Raw genomic sequence first — 16,122 nt, forward strand, 5'->3', positions numbered from 1 at the left:
ATGTACTGAACTCGGAAACATGGCATTCACATGGGAAATATACTGGTCTGCAGTAATACCAATTGGATGCTCATGGAGTGAGTTCCTCCTGTTTCTGTACACCTGTTCACTCATTCTTGGGGGGATGATAACTATGTGGGAGCCATCTATGGCACCTATGACATGAGGAATGTTTGCAAAGGCATAGAAGTCAGACTTGATGGCAGGGAGGTCGACACTTTGGGGGAACCGCACATAGGATTGCAGATGTTGTACAAATGCATTCAGAAATCTTGTCAGTACCTAGCTGAACATTGGCTGTGAGAAACCAGCACCCATGCCCACTGTCTCTTGAAATGAGCCTGTGGCCAGGAAATGGAGTTCGGAGAGCACCTGCACCTCAGTTAGAATGGCATGCTGATTACGATTTCCGGGAGTCAGTGCAGGATCCAATAATGCACAGAGGTCCTGAATAGTTGCACGTGTGAGTCTGTAAGTGATCATGATCTGACGCTCCACCATAGTCCCCATATCCACAAGTGGTCTGTACACCGATGGTGCCCTTCCTCACTACAAGGGTCGGTACCTATGAGGGGTTACAACAAGGAGTGATGCGCACATATACATTGGCATATTTGCTAAATACATGCAGTGCATTGTTCATAGTAGTGTCTGTACAATAACTGCAACCTGACAGATGTGTATGTACATCACTATGAGGAAACAGAGCAAATAATGTGTGCTACTATACGAAATGGATAGAGGCCTAGGTGCTTCATGTGGCTAGTAGGCCCTGCATTGTGAGTAGTATGAATTTGAAGATCCGTAGGTGATGGAAAAATGTCTGCCCACTGTAGTTCTGCCCCTTCGATGTGGAAGTGACCTAATATTGCTAGCGGTTGACGTCACAGCATACGGCGGTGTTGATCGCTGTTCGCACCCTCATTGGCTAACATGGATGCCAATGGGGAATCCTGGCGTATCATGATCACCACCGGCGGTGACGGTGCATACTGCTGCAGAACGTACACACGTTCGTCATCGTTTGATCACTTGACTCCCTGATCTCGTGCGGACAGGTACTCCACTCTGTGTACCGCTGTTGCATGGCTCTGGCTATGGATGTTCCACGTGGTGCAGGGGAAAGGGCCGCGGCCTTCACCCAGGAAGAACTGGAGAAGCTAGTGGAAGGGGTCCTGCCCCTGTACGACAGATTCTACGGACGGCCAGAGGTACAGGTGAGTCCGGGTTTGGGGGGCACTGTGTGAGTAATGGATGGAGTGGATTGCACATATGTGTGCTCCTCTGAGCCTGGATGGGCCATGGTGCATGGAATGCTGCGTGCCACTGTCCTGCATGTCTGAGAGTACTGTCAGTCCTCTGTTTGACAATCTGCCAGCTGTTCCCATCATGCAAGTGCCTGACCTCTCTGTTCCATTTCTGTGTCACCCTACTAGGTCAGCGACTACCTGAAGAGGGCACATTGGCATGCCATCGCCAAGGAGGTATGGACCCTGGGGGTCTACAACCGGTGGAGCACCCACTGTCGAAAGAGGTGGGAGGACCTGCGTCACTGGGTGCGAAAGATCACTGAGGCCCAGCTGGGGAAGTCCTCCGAACGTGGAAGGGGTGCCCGTCAGGCACTGACCCCCCTCATGCATCGGATCCTGGCAGTGGCGTACCCAGATCTGGATGGGCGCTTGAAGGCTGCACAGCAGTCACAATGGGGTGAGTACTCACAGACCATACTTCAGTCTGGAAGGATGAGTGTGTGTGCGATAGGGCTCATGCTGCTTAGAGCAGGGAATTTGACTGGTGTCCATCTACTGTATGTTTCCCAAAGGGTGTATGAGTGTCCCTGTCAGGTTTCACCTACCTCAGCTCCAATACTATTTCAGGGGATGGGTGTAGGTCAGTATTCTTCTCAGTACTCAGGGGCATGGCCGGCCCATCTCCCTCCTCCCCTTCCCAGTGAAGGTCATTGAGAGAATCGTGAACAGCCAACTATTCCACTTCCTGGAAGGCAGCAAAGCACTCGATTCCTCCCAATCTGGATTTCGCCAGAACCACAGCACTGAGACCGCACTCATTGCTGCTACAGATGACATCAGGACCATGCTTGACAAAGGCGAAACAGTGGCGCTCATCCTCCTGGACTTCTCTGCAGCCTTCGACACCGTTTGTCACCACACCCTTCGAACATGCCTCCACCACGCCACGATCCACGGCAAGGCCTCGAATGGATCTCCTCATTCCTCTCCGGTAGAAGCCAGAGAGTGCGCCTTCCGCCTTACCTGTCCCAAACCTCCAAAACTATCTGTGGCGTACCCCAGGGATCCTCCCTCAGCCCAAAATTTGTCAGCGTTTACATGGCTCCTCTCGCCAACATCGCAAGATCCCACCACATCAATATAGTATCCTACGCAGACGACACCCAGCTGATCATCTCCCTTACGAAAGACCCTACAACAGCAAGAAACAACCTCCACAATGGACTACACGCCATCGCCAACTGGATGGAATCAAGCCGCCTCAAGTTAAACACAGACAAAACAGAGATCCTCATCTTTGGCAGCAAACCCTCCACTTGGAACGAATACTGGTGGCCTACCTCCCTAGGAGCCACATCCACACCCACCACCCAAGTACGAAACCTGGGAATCATCTTGGACTCAGCACTCAGCATGACTCAGCAGGTCAACGCAGTCTCCTCTTCCTGCTACTACACCCTTTGCATGCTCCGCAAGATTTTCAAGTGGATTCCCATTGAAACCAGAAAGACTGTCACCCACGCCCTGGTCAGCAGCCGACTGGACTACGGCAACGCACTCTATGCAGGAACGACGGCCAAACTACAAACGAAAATGCAATGTATTCAAATCACCTACACTGGCTACCCATATCAAAGAGAATTACCTTCAAACTACTCACACACGCACACAACGCCCTCCACAACACAGGCCCGGCCTACCTCAACGACAGACTCCCCTTCCACACTCCCGTCCGCCATCTCCAGTCCACCAGCCTCGCCCTCGCCTCCGTCCCCCGCATTTGCCGCACCACCGCCGGAGGAAAATCCTTCTCTTACCTCGCCGCCAAGAGCTGGAACTCCCTACCGCTCCACCTACGACAGACCCAGGACCTCCTGACTTTCAGGAAACGCCTCAAAACATGGCTATTTGACCAGTAGCTCCCCTCGTGCCTAGAGACCCTAACGGGTGAGTAGCATGCTTTATAAATTACGTGATTGATTGATTGATTGATTGATAGTGCATGGTGCTGCCTGTTGGATTTGTCTGCTTGGTGGGTGTATGTCTGGCCATTGTGTATCAGTATTCAGCTATTTACAAGTGTCTCTCCTGTTTTGTCTCCCCATCCCTGTTCTCTTGTGTTGGTTTGGTACAGCATCAACATCAGGTGAGGGAGCTGAGGCATTGGCAAGTGGGGAGGCAGCGGCCCACGGATACTCTAAGGCAGAGACAAAGGACGCCCAGGGGACCAGTGGGTGGGAGGGCGAGGGGACTTCCACGGGGGAGGCTACTACCACAGGAGGTAGTGGCTGAACTCTGAAAAAACGGAAGTCCTCATCCTCGGCAACACCCCGTCCGCCTGGGACGACTCCTGGTGGCCCACGGCCCTCGGCACCGCACCGACCCCCGCAGACCACGCCCGCAACCTCGGCTTCATCTTGGACCCTCTTCTCACCATGACCAAGCAAGTCAACGCCGTGTCCTCCGCCTGCTTCCTCACTCTCCGCATGCTCCGCAAGATCTTCCGCTGGATCCCCGCCGACACCAGAAAAACCGTGACCCACGCCCTTGTCACGAGTCGCCTGGACTACGGCAACACCCTCTACGCCGGGACCACCGCCAAACTCCAAAACCGCCTGCAACGCATCCAAAACGCCTCGGCCCGCCTCATCCTCGACGTACCCCGCAACAGCCACATCTCCGCACACCTGAGACACCTGCATTGGCTCCCAGACAGCAAAAGGATCACCTTCCGTCTTCTCACCCACGCACACAAAGCCCTCCACAACAAGGGACCGGAATACCTCAACAGACGCCTCAGCTTCTACGTCCCCACCCGCCCCCTCCGCTCCGCTGGCCTCGCACTTGCTGCCGTCCCTCGCACCCGCCGCTCCACGGCGGGTGGGAGATCTTTCTCCTTCCTGGCGGCCAAGACCTGGAACTCCCTCCCCACCAGCCTCAGGACCACCCAGGACCACTCCGCTTTCCGGAGACTCCTAAAGACTTGGCTGTTCGAGCAGCGATAACCCCCCCTTTCCCCCCTAGCGCCTTGAGACCCGCACGGGTGAGTAGCGCGCTTTACAAATGCTAATGATTTGATTTGATTTGACTCTGAGACCTCCTCCGATGGGGGTCCTCCAGTGGTGGCAGACCCTAGTGGACACACCACTACCGTGAGATCTTCCGCCACGCCCCATACCATCACCACCCTCCTTTCTGCTCCCTACCGAGTTGCCCGTGCCCGCCCACCCAGAAAGGTGGGCGTCTCCTTCGCCCCAGGCACCTCCTCCCCTGCCCCAGTCAGCCCTGCTGCCCTCACAGAGAAGGCTATTGACCTCCTGAGAACCATCTTTGTAGGGGAGACAACCATTGTCAATGCCATCCAGGGTCTGGCATCAGAGGTGCAACAGACCAATGCCTATCTGGATGGCATTCATGGAGCCGTGTCTGCCCTACAGAGATCGTTTCAGGCTCTGGCCTCCTCTTGGACGGCAGCCAGTTTCCCAGGCCATTCCGTCCCCCCTCCAACCTCCTCTACCCCTTCCAGCACCCCACTCCCTTCACCCGTCCAAAGGACACAATCAGACCCGCTTACAGGCACATCAACACCCAAGAAGCACACTTCAAAACACAAGCACCACACCTCCCACCACAAGCATTCACACAGCCAACAGACACCTGCACACACAACAACGTCCACTTCCCCCAGTGTGCCCACCTCTTCTGCCCCCCTATCTGTCCCCTCTACATCCACACCCTCATGCACTGCACCTTCACTCACTGTTACTGCTCCTCTTCCTGCACTCATCACTATAGTAGACAGCCATACATGCACCCCATACACCACACCTGCACTTACCACCTCTACTGTAGTTGACACATGAAGCACACTCACCAGACTTGCAGACACCCACCCAACATACATCCACACTAGCTGTCTTTCTTCTCCCACTGTGTCCACCCCCCACCTTCCAAAACACACAAACGCACCAAGATACCCACCCATCAAACATCCACCACTCCACAGCAGACTGAGCAGTCAACTGCACCCGCTACACGCACACCTACACCCCATACATCAACTCCCTCTGCCACCACTCCCACACCCTCATCCACGCCCACCCCAATTGCTCCCTAAAAATGTTCCCTCTCCTGTGCAGACCTGTTCCAACCCACTGGCCCACCCCGTCTTGTCCCCAAACATGCCCATCTCCTTGCCCTTTCCGCTCCTTCCACATCACAGCCCACCCCAGTCCAGCCTTCCCATTCCCGTGCCCCTTCCCCGGTGAAGAAGAAGGCCCGCTCAGAGCCTGGCCTTCCAGCTCCACCCGAGCCATACAGCCCCCCAACCCCTTCAAAGGAGAAGCCCACCCCCTCCAACCTTCTCACGAAAGTCAAAGTCCCACCCCGTCGAAAATCCCCACACCCCCAACCCCCCTTCCGTGAGGTACCTGGATCCCCATATGGTGGCTGCACGCAGTTCCACCCTGGTGTTTGTTTTAATTTTTTATGTGTGTGGGGCTATTGTTTGTACCATGGTCAAGTTGCAGTGACCTTCAGTCGGGTACGTACCTCTTGGTGTGGGGTATAAGGTGCTGCTGGGAAGGGTTGGGGGCGTTGCAGAGTGGGTGGAGTGGGTCGGTATGTAACTGTGCCCTTTCCTCCCTTGTGTCGTAGGTTGCGGTACTTACCGTTGTCGTCTTAGTCGGCGGTCTCGGTCGTGTAGGTATATGCAAGGAGCAAGGTTGGCATGATCAGCAGCTCTCTTTCCATGGCTGCCGCTGCACATTTTGTGGAACTCCGGTGAGTCTTTCCTTCTATTTGTTTCATTTCCGCCTGGCTTTGTGTGGCGGTGGTTCCCACCCCAGAACTGGCGGCGGAATGGTGGTTCATAATTTGATGGGTGGGTTGGGCCTTTCCGATGGCCTGTGGGCGGACTCTGCTGTCGTCAGTGGGACTCCTTTCCTGGCGGTGGGTGGTGCGCGGGATGTGTGTGTTTCGTTTGGTTCATTATTTGGCAGTCCGGCGTTCTCCTCTGTTGGCAGTTTCTACCGCCACCGCCGGCGGAGCAGAACAGACCGCCATGTTCATAATGAGGGCCTTAGTCTCCAACAGGTGTTGTCATAGCCCTAGAAAACAGCAACATAACATGCGTACTCTGATAATCAGATTGAACAGCCCTTCAAAATTGTTTGCTGTGCTACCCAGCACCTATCCATTTAGTGCTTTCAACAATCCTCCACAAACTTCCACCAAGACTTGTGGGACATCCCTACCATCACCAGGAATATAACTCCCCAGGCCGATTCCCCAATCCTTCTCAGGATCCTGTGCACTGTCAGAGCCCTCTCAAACTCCTGCAACCGTTGACGTATGTCATCCCCCTCCTTGAAGCAAGGCACCAAGTCTGCGGGTATGTGGGTGGTGTCCCTAACACTAGATTCACAATCACTTCCACCACTAGATTCCACCAGCAGGGCTAGTGAGTCCAGACTTCTAAAACTATGTTCATTCCTCAAGAGCAGGCTTTCCCCTGATGAAGGCCCTTTCAGCCTCCACCATCCTCTCCTCCATGGCAAGCCTTTGTTTCTCAAAGGCATGTCTCATCTTTCCCCCCCTTCCAGTAGCCCTTATCTTAACTTGAGTTCGAGCCTGGCCAGTTCCAACCTGAACTCTCTTTGCTCCCACTGTCCTGTAACTCCTCTGGGGACAGGGTGTGGGAGGTTGCACTGCTCCTGGCATGAGGCCCAGTCCCTATCTATTGGGTCCTTTCTCTCCGGCACCCCTGCCCAGTCATTTCTCCCCTCCTCCTCAACTTCCTCAGGGTCACTGCCTTCCGGGGGTGGGCATGGGGAACCCTCCCAGTCAGAGTCCTCACCTTTGTCAGGGTCCTCCTCAGGGTCTCCCTCAGAACCACCCCCTCTTTCTGGTCTTCCTCTAAGGATGCTTCTGTGTGGTCCCTAACAAAATGGTACAGGGCCCTCCTAAATTCTGCCTTGATGGATTCCTCGCTCACGGCTAGTCCCTTCTTCCTTCAGAAAACCTTTAACTTTGCCAAATTGTAATGGTACAGGTGGTCTAGGTTAAAGATGAACCCCATTTTTGGTAAGGTACAGAAAACATAAGTGTGAAAACAGGATTCCAGGTTTAAGAGATGAAGCAGGAGTAAACAATAAAAATAACTGATGTGAGAAAACAGGAGAATCACAAAACACAATACGTAATGGTGTAAGTGCAGAGTTTGTAGAGCAACAATGAGTCACTGTGGTATTACGCAAATGCAGGTCCTATCCTCCGTGCTGATCACCTATGTTAGTATGGGGTTTCTGGTTGGCTGGGGTAAGCACCTCAGCCAGGCACAACCCACCACTCCTGTCAGAGGAAGTAAGTTACCCACCAAAGATAACCTGTGCTCATCCCCTGATAGCTTGGCGTAGAGCAGTCAGACTTATCCCTAGAGACAGTGTGTAAAGTGTTTGCGCAACACAGCCATACCATTAACACAATACATAGACCACTAACGAAACTCCACACCGGGTTGTATAAAAATAAGTCTCTTATATTATAAATGTATATATATCATACACAAGTGACATAGATCATGATTATTAGACATGTAGTGTCAGGACTGAGATGGTTCTCTTAAACTGATAGGGCAAAAACCAACACAAAATACATTATGGCATCAGTATCTGAAATGCAATTGTAAGGTTAGAGCAAGAAAACATATGCATCACCATGTATCTCCGTAGACATGTAATGTCAGGACTGAGATGGCCTCTATTACACTGACAGGGCAATAGCCAACATGATATACATTATGACATCAGTATTTGAAATGCAGTAGTTAGGTTAGAGCAAGAAACATGTGCATCACGACATATCTCCATGAACACATAAGGTACAGTGCCCCTGCACTCCTATAAGATGTAATGTGGTAATCAGGCAGAATCTGTAGGCCACAAGAGCCTGAGCACACCTAGTGCACGTATTACAGTATCTTCTTGCAATACCTTCCTAAGTGTGGCGAGAGTTCAGACGAGTGATCGGGACCTCTGTTGAGGTTACCCCTGTCACACAAGTAAGGTAAATGCTCCCCAACTTATGGCAAAGCCAGAGAGGGGGGCATGTATATGGAAGGTTGTAGTGGGGAGGCCCTCCTCAGGTCTCTGCGTGCAAGAAAAATGGCCTAGGGCAGCTGCTCATTAACACATGATGCAGCTACAGCAACAGCAACACCAGGCCATCCCAAGTACCTGGATCAGCTTCTGAGACTGCAGAGAAACGGCTGTGACGCTCCTGGGGTCATACTACCGGGATTCCTTTCAGCGGGTCGGGCAGTGTGTCATCTTCTTTTGGTGGTGAGGCCCCGCCCACCACTCATCATCAGTGGGTTTTCTCTTTCTGCTATGACGTCTTGATCCAACTGGAGCGGGCAGCGCGGGGGGAATCCAAGGAGGCACTGAAGGCTGCACTGCCCTCGGGAGAAGGGCCATGGTCTGTTCCCAAATGCCAGACACTACTCTCCATGTGTGGGGCAAAGCAAAAGTGGTCATTACACACACAAAAAAAAAGTGCACCTCCCACTCCATGCACTAGTGACACAAATGGGGTGAAAATCTAAAGCACTCATCACGCACTATTTCTAGAGTCAGTCTTATCCACCTTAGAGTCCCCCATTAACCACCTTGGCCCAGGGAAGTTGAGGAAGCAGGGGCCAACCAACAATCCCATGAAGAAAGCTAGGTGCAGGACACAAAGCAAGCAGACAGGCCAGCACGTAACAGCCAATGATGGAAAAGCTGGTTTCTCCTGGCAGCACAGCAGAGTCAGGGAGCAGCTGGCAGTAGGACAACAAACAGAAAGCAATCCAGTGGGTGCTTTATGCCACCCAGCAGATAGCAGACAGCAGGGCAACAGCAGAAGAGCAGTCTAGATGAGTCCTTTGTGCAGCTTAGCAATCCATCTGACAGAGGTTCAGTCACAGTTACAAAAGTGCTCCCTAAACATGGGTCAGGGCCCCTGTTCTGCTCAAAAATGTCTTTGATGTGAGGGGTGACTTCAAAGGACTCTTTCCACGTGTAACACAAACCCCAGTCAACCCAGCCCTGACTCCAGACATTAGTAGAGAGTAAATCAACCCTTTGTGTGAGGGCAGAACACAACCTCTTGACATGTAAGATGTTAACGACCTCTCCCTCTGCCTGCCCAGGAAGACTGTCAGTGTGCAGATGCCTTACCTGTCACACCCAGCCCTTCCTGTGTTGCGGCTGTCTGGAAAAGGTTCACAAACTATAGCTGTCACTCTTCCCTAGACATGGAGTGGAGTAAGGCTGTAAAGCACATAGAATTATAAGCACAGAGAAATGCCCTCTTTCAAAAAGCGGCATTTCTAAAATAGTAATGTAAAATCCAACTACTCCACTAAGCAGGACTTTTCATTACCATTCCAAATATATCAAACATGGCAATGCTACTTCTTTCAAATCAGAAATTAGCACTTAAAAGTATGTAAGGGAATTTCCAATGCTAACCTATGAGGGGATCAGCCCTCACAGTAGTGACAAAAAAATAGGCTGTTTGTCACTACTAGGACATGCACAACATAAAGGCACATGTCCTAACATTTACATACACAGCAACATGCCCATAGGGCTACCTAGGTCCTACCTTAGGGGTGACTTATGTGTAGTAGGAGAGTTTAGGCCTTAGCAAGCAGTTTGAAATGCAAAGTCAATGTGGCACTGAACTGCGCATGCAGGCACTTCAGATTTCAAAAGCTACTTCTGTGGGTGGCGCAATCAGCCCTGCAGGCCTCCTAGTAGCATTTAATTTACAGGTCCTTGGTATATGGTATACCAATTTACACAGAACTTACAGGTAAATTAAATATGCCAAACAGGTGTAAGTCAATTACACCAAGTTGTAGGGGAGAGAGCACATGCACTTTAGCACTAGTTAGCAGTGGTAAAGTGCCCAGAGTTCTAAAGCCAACAAAAAGAGGGTCAGGAAAATAAGAGGAGAAAGGCAGAACGTTTGGAGATAACCCTGCAGAAGGGGCCATTTCCAAAAGTGCCCATAAAATACCCCCTTTTTGTTTTTAAGGTTTTGTGTATACCTAGTATACCCACCAATATAGGGACTTGTCACAGGTTTATCCTAAGGTATTTTTAATATTTGAGTTTCTGCATCATCCAGCTATCATACTTTATCTAAGAACTCCTTGCAAAATGGAAGTGAGCATGCCCTTGAAGTACCATCTTACCTGGGTGGAGTAGGAAGCTGAAGATGAAGCATGCTACATTACCCGGGTGAGGCTTCTTTATTGAGAAGTGGATCAGGTTTCATATCCTAGGGTAGCCAACACGAAGGAAAAGGTATTGTTCCACATTCTTACTGGGCCCATAGCTTTGTGTTTCGATGGACAGGATGGTGCAGCTGACACAAGTGGGTGATACTAGGGTAGGGTGACCAGATGTCCTGGATTTCCCTGGACATTCCCGGTTATTAGAGAACTGTCCCATTGGCCCGACGCTTCTCTTAATTTTAAACAAATGTCCCGGGATTTGGGACAAAGGTCAGATCATTGAATAAATGTCCAGTTTTTGGGACAAAGGTCAGATCATGTAGGGAAGCATAAGTTAAAGACACCTACAAAGTATGAAATAATTACAGTAATTTATCTGTTACTGTCAGGTAACACAGTCCCCTATCTACTCTCAGTGGGTAGCAGAGAGAGGTGGGTGGGGGCGGGTTGGGGGTGCAGGGTGGGAGGTCAAGCCATAGCTAATTTTATAGATGTAGGGGGTCATTCTGACCCCGGCCGGCGGCGGTAGCCCCCGGCCTGGCTGGGACCACCAGAAGACCGTACCGCAGTCAAAAGACCGCGGCGGTCATTCTGGGTTTCCCACTGGGCTGGCGGGCGACCGCCAAAAGGCCGCCCGCCAGCCCAGCGGGAAACACCCTTCCACGATGAAGCCGGCTCCGAATGGAGCCGGCGGAGTGGAAGGTGTGCGACGGGTGCAGTAGCACCCGTCGCGAATTTCAGTGTCTGCTGAGCAGACACTGAAATTCAAAGTGGGGCCCTCTTAGGGGGGCCCCTCCAGTGCCCATGCCAATGGCATGGGCACTGCAGGGGCCCCCAGGGGCCCCACGACACCCCTCACCGCCATCCTGTTCCTGGTGGGCGAACCGCCAGGAACAGGATGGCGGTATGGGGTGTCGGAATCCCCATGGCGGCGCAGCAAGCTGCGCCGCCATGGAGGATTCCTGAGGGCAGCGGAAAACCGGCGGGAGATCGCCGGTTTTCCCTTTCTGACCGCGGCCAAACCGCCGCGGTCAGAATGCCCTTGAGAGCACCGCCAGCCTGTTGGCGGTGCTCTCGTGGTCGTTGACCCTGGCGGTCAATGACCGCCAGGGTCAGAATGACCCCCGTAGTCTTGTAAATGTTTGCGTGTGTGTGTGTGTGAGTGTGTTTATATATATATATTATTATATATATATATACATATACATATATATATATATATATATATATATACACATACATATAAACACACACATATGTATAGGCACACATTCACAAAGCTACGAAAAAAAAGGGACAGGCCAGATATAAAAGTGAGAGTAAAGTCTTTAGTCCTTCTTTTATGTCTTACCTGTCCCGGTTTTTGCTCACCAAAATCTGGTCACCCTATACTAGGGCTGAACTGAGTCCTTATTTGTGATTAACCCTACTGAAGAATGTAGTCAGGTTAGTAGGATGAGAGCGAGAGAGGGGAAAGCAGGAGAGTTAAAGAAGGAATATAAAGAACCTTGGGAAGGAGTTGGTCAACCCATGGGACTACAGCAATCTTGCAGGACGAAAGAGGGAAAATGCCCTTAAATTCCCAACTCCTTAACTGAACATATCGAAGGGGTGCTCCGGCGGCAAATCTTAGAAGGGTGAGATGCAATATGGGTAAAACGACTACCCCAAGATGGCGTACCCAGTGGAAGGGAGGTCAAGGATTAGGAGTTGGGAAAGAGCAGGAGGGACAAAGCATTTGTAAGGCGGCCCCACAGATTGTAGAAACAGAAAAAAGCAGATCCGTGCATTTAACAGTTAAACGAAACTTGCACAATCCGGAGACCTGGCACGGTTCTACTACAGCAAAACGGCAAGCATAATCACTTTTGAGGCAGGCAGGTCTCTGCCGAGAGAGGAGGGTGAGGAACTCGGAACCTCAACGCAGGAATAGAGAAAGAGGCGTTACTCAGCATACTACATCCACTCCTATTTAGGACGGCCAGTGCTTGAAATTGAAAAAATAAAGCGCAGGTACCTGCATGTTTCTGAGGAGTGCCGGTACTCTCCAATTAAAAGTATTACGGTTTTCTTGAGCTGTGCCGGTACTCCCCCTCTCAAAATAAAAAAGTGCCGGTACTCAGTACCGGACAGTACCGGCCCATTTAAAGCACTTATAGGACCCTAAGAGACGCACAAGCCAATTTACCTAATGTATGTGCCAAATTAGCCGTGGTGGTTTGCAGGCAAGCATCCCTCTCGCCATTCACTGCCCTGGGGTCGGGTTGATACCAATGTTTGCATCACAACCTGGAAGAATTCGCTATTTTGTATGCGGTGTATAAAAAACCGTGTTCTCTAACATAATTTTTTCAAAAAGATTTAGAGCAATTTTAGCATCCAAATTGGTTTTGAATAAAGCAGTAATGCAAACTTATTAGTGCAAGCATTTCATCTCAATTATGCCTAACAAAGAAATGCAAGAATTGCTAATTTCCTCCCGCTCGCGAGACCATGTGCTCCAAGCATCTGGCTTTCTTAATTATACTTTTTCATGTTGCTGGCTTTGTGAAGGCAATTCTTTCACAATATTACAGCGATTTGAATATTAATGCCTTTTTTCCAACTGATGCGATTATCTGGCATTGTACTGCCGAGCGCGTTGGTTAACATCTGCCAACAAGGGTGCATATGTCTAAAAAGTTAGCAAACTCAGGGGAAGTATTTTTGAAAGGCTGCATATTTTCTGAATATCTCGCTTATATTTTTACAGTGATGCATGTAAATATTTTGTTGTGTTCTTGCCCCCTCTTCAGAATAGTAATATGGTTGCATTGACAACAACTGCGAATGGGGAGTATGAGCAGGATTGGAAGAACCCGGAAGAACGAACTACCACTTTTTCGAAAAATTGGGTGAAATTGGGACACGTAATGAGCAAAATGTACTTTTGGGTGAAAATGTAATACTATGTAATGTCACGCATGTCACACAAGTCATGCAAAATAATGGCAGGGTACCTACTCGAGGCGAAAATGCCTCTCACCAACACCGTTACTGATCCTGTAAAATACATTTTCTGCTTGACCCAATTTCAATGAAAATTATGCAAAACTGCACACCCCTGAGATTACGAGAATTTTAAAAAGATGCGCATGATGTTAACTTCACATATTTTACAAGATGTCATGTGCATAAAAAATGTTTGCCCAGCCCTAATTACGAGTATCATCACAGGAACTCACATCCCAGGCACTCTTCTTTACTAACAATGAGTCATTATAAATATATTATTAACAATGAGTCTTTTTAACTATCTATAAAAAGGCTCTTCCGAATTTAGATGCATAATATACACAAATCGACTACATTAAACATGTATGCATGGTGCATGGTTTATAACTGGGAGTGAAGAATACAATCAGAAGTCTGTATGTGAATTCCCACCGAAAGTGTTTCCCTGGTTCTGATTTTTTCACCTCGGTGTTGACCAACTGCTGATCTAAAATACATAGGGCCTCACTACGAGGCTGGTGGTCTTGAGACCACCAGCCTTGTGGTGGCGGTGAAGACCACCGCTACTGTGGAGACAGTGAACATTGCTGTGCAGAGAGTGAACATTGCGAGTGTGCTGGTGCACCCTGCAGGTGACAGCATTGCCGCCGGCTCGATTATGAGCCAGAGACAATGCTGCTGCCACTTTCCTGCTAGGCTGACTTGTGGAAACCTAGGTTTCCGCTAGTCAGCCCAGTGGGAAAGTATTACTGGGTCCGGCGGAAAGGTAGCCAGTGTGGCGGCAACCTCCCCGTCGGAAGTTCGGCGAACAAGTCTTCCTGTCTGACTAACTCCTAATGAGGGTCAAAATGTCTTCTTGCTGATTACCTGTTGTTATAGCTTGGATACATATTATCTAATGGTGGACTAGTTAGGACCTAGTTTCTATCGAAAAAGTTTTTTTTTGTTTTGCTAGTAACTTTGGCACCATTTGATGTATCTTCACAAAATTTCCCAAAAAATAGAACGCTCACTTCAGCTGATCTCTGGAAAGTTTTGGGGTGATCCGTCAAGTGGGGCTCAGAAAAAGGGAGGGTCCCAAAACACTTTTTCCCCCATGCATTTTTCGATGAGGACCAACTCAACGGATTTACACCAAATTTTGCAGAAAGGTAACTCTTGGTCCAGAAAGCAACCTTTTTGTTATTTGTTGTAACTCTGTTCAGTAGTTTTTGGGAAATTAAAGAAAAAACAAATTTGTATAGATAGGGACATGAAGGATCCGCAAACCCTCCCGATTTCGTGCTGAGATATGACTGGCTGCCAACACTTCAACAAGGAAGTGTCAGCAGCCATCTTGGGACTCGTCTTCAGCCTAGTCCTAGAAAAAAGGTAAAAAATAAGAAAAGGGTCATGGTAGGGATACTCTGACCCCTTAGCTTTGGTCCTGGGGTAACAGAGAAACCCCCAAGAGCAAAAAAGCATTAAAAAAAAATTTCCGCTGTTAGTCACGGCACAACCATGGATCCAACACATTTAAAAAAAAAGAATTGGTGCAGGATCCACACTTGTTTTAATGAACGTCTTGGTCAGCCAGGTCCCGGGTGCATTGAAAAGAGCAGGTGCATATGGGGCCCCCTCCTTGGGCTTCTATTAGCCCAGGGGACCACCACCTCCCCGGGACGACCAGAAAGAATAATGCGGGGGCTTGTGGCCCCACCGCAGTCCCAGGGACCATCATCTTCCTGGAGAAAAACAATGTTTTAATCTAGTGGAGGCCCTATGGCCTCCCCCGAGCACTAGGGACCACCACCTCCCCAAGGCTAAATTAAATCTGTGTGTGGTGGAGCTGTATGCCCCCCTCGCAGCCCCAGGGACCGCTACCTCCCTGGGGCAATGATAGATTTGTATGTGGTGAGGCTGTAAGGCCCTGCCCAGCCTCAGAGCCTGCCACCTCCCCGGGGAAAATGTTGAATTATATGCAGGGGGCCGCACACCCCCCACCAGTCCTGGGGACTACCACCTCCCTGGGGCTAGAATAAAAGAATGAATGGGCCCATTGCGGACCCCTGACCCCGTGGACCCCCAGCTCCCCATGGCAAATACAACATTAGAGGGGGGCTGCATGGCCCCACATATGGAGCCATAGATGGCCCTGGGGACTGCCACTCCCTAGGGTTGGCTCCTGCTACATCCCAGGGGCACACCCCTGGGAAATGGCTATTTGCTTTTGCTTGGTGGGATGTGAGAGATCCCACCAAACAAAAGCAAACATTACTTCACTTTCTGCAAGCGGGAGTTGTCATCTCTTTCCCTGCAAGCACATATAAATCAGTGATACACACCAAAATATTGGGAGCAAGATACATCATTAATTCATATACCTGATGTAATTTATGGTCATATTTATCCCACTCAGCAACCATTTACTATTCACATTTTGAATTCCCCTTATTGTTAAGGGACATTCTGTGTGGTTTACAGGATCGCACTTGAGGCCCTTGAATACTGTGTCTAACTTGAGCAGGTAAACCGATAGAATCTGCATTCTCTGGCTCAATGTGTCTCGTTCTTCAAATCTTAAAAGAACCTATAAGCACCAATCCCATATCA

This window comes from Pleurodeles waltl, chromosome 4_1 (assembly GCF_031143425.1).
Source record: "Pleurodeles waltl isolate 20211129_DDA chromosome 4_1, aPleWal1.hap1.20221129, whole genome shotgun sequence".
NCBI classification, from domain to species: domain Eukaryota; kingdom Metazoa; phylum Chordata; class Amphibia; order Caudata; family Salamandridae; genus Pleurodeles; species Pleurodeles waltl.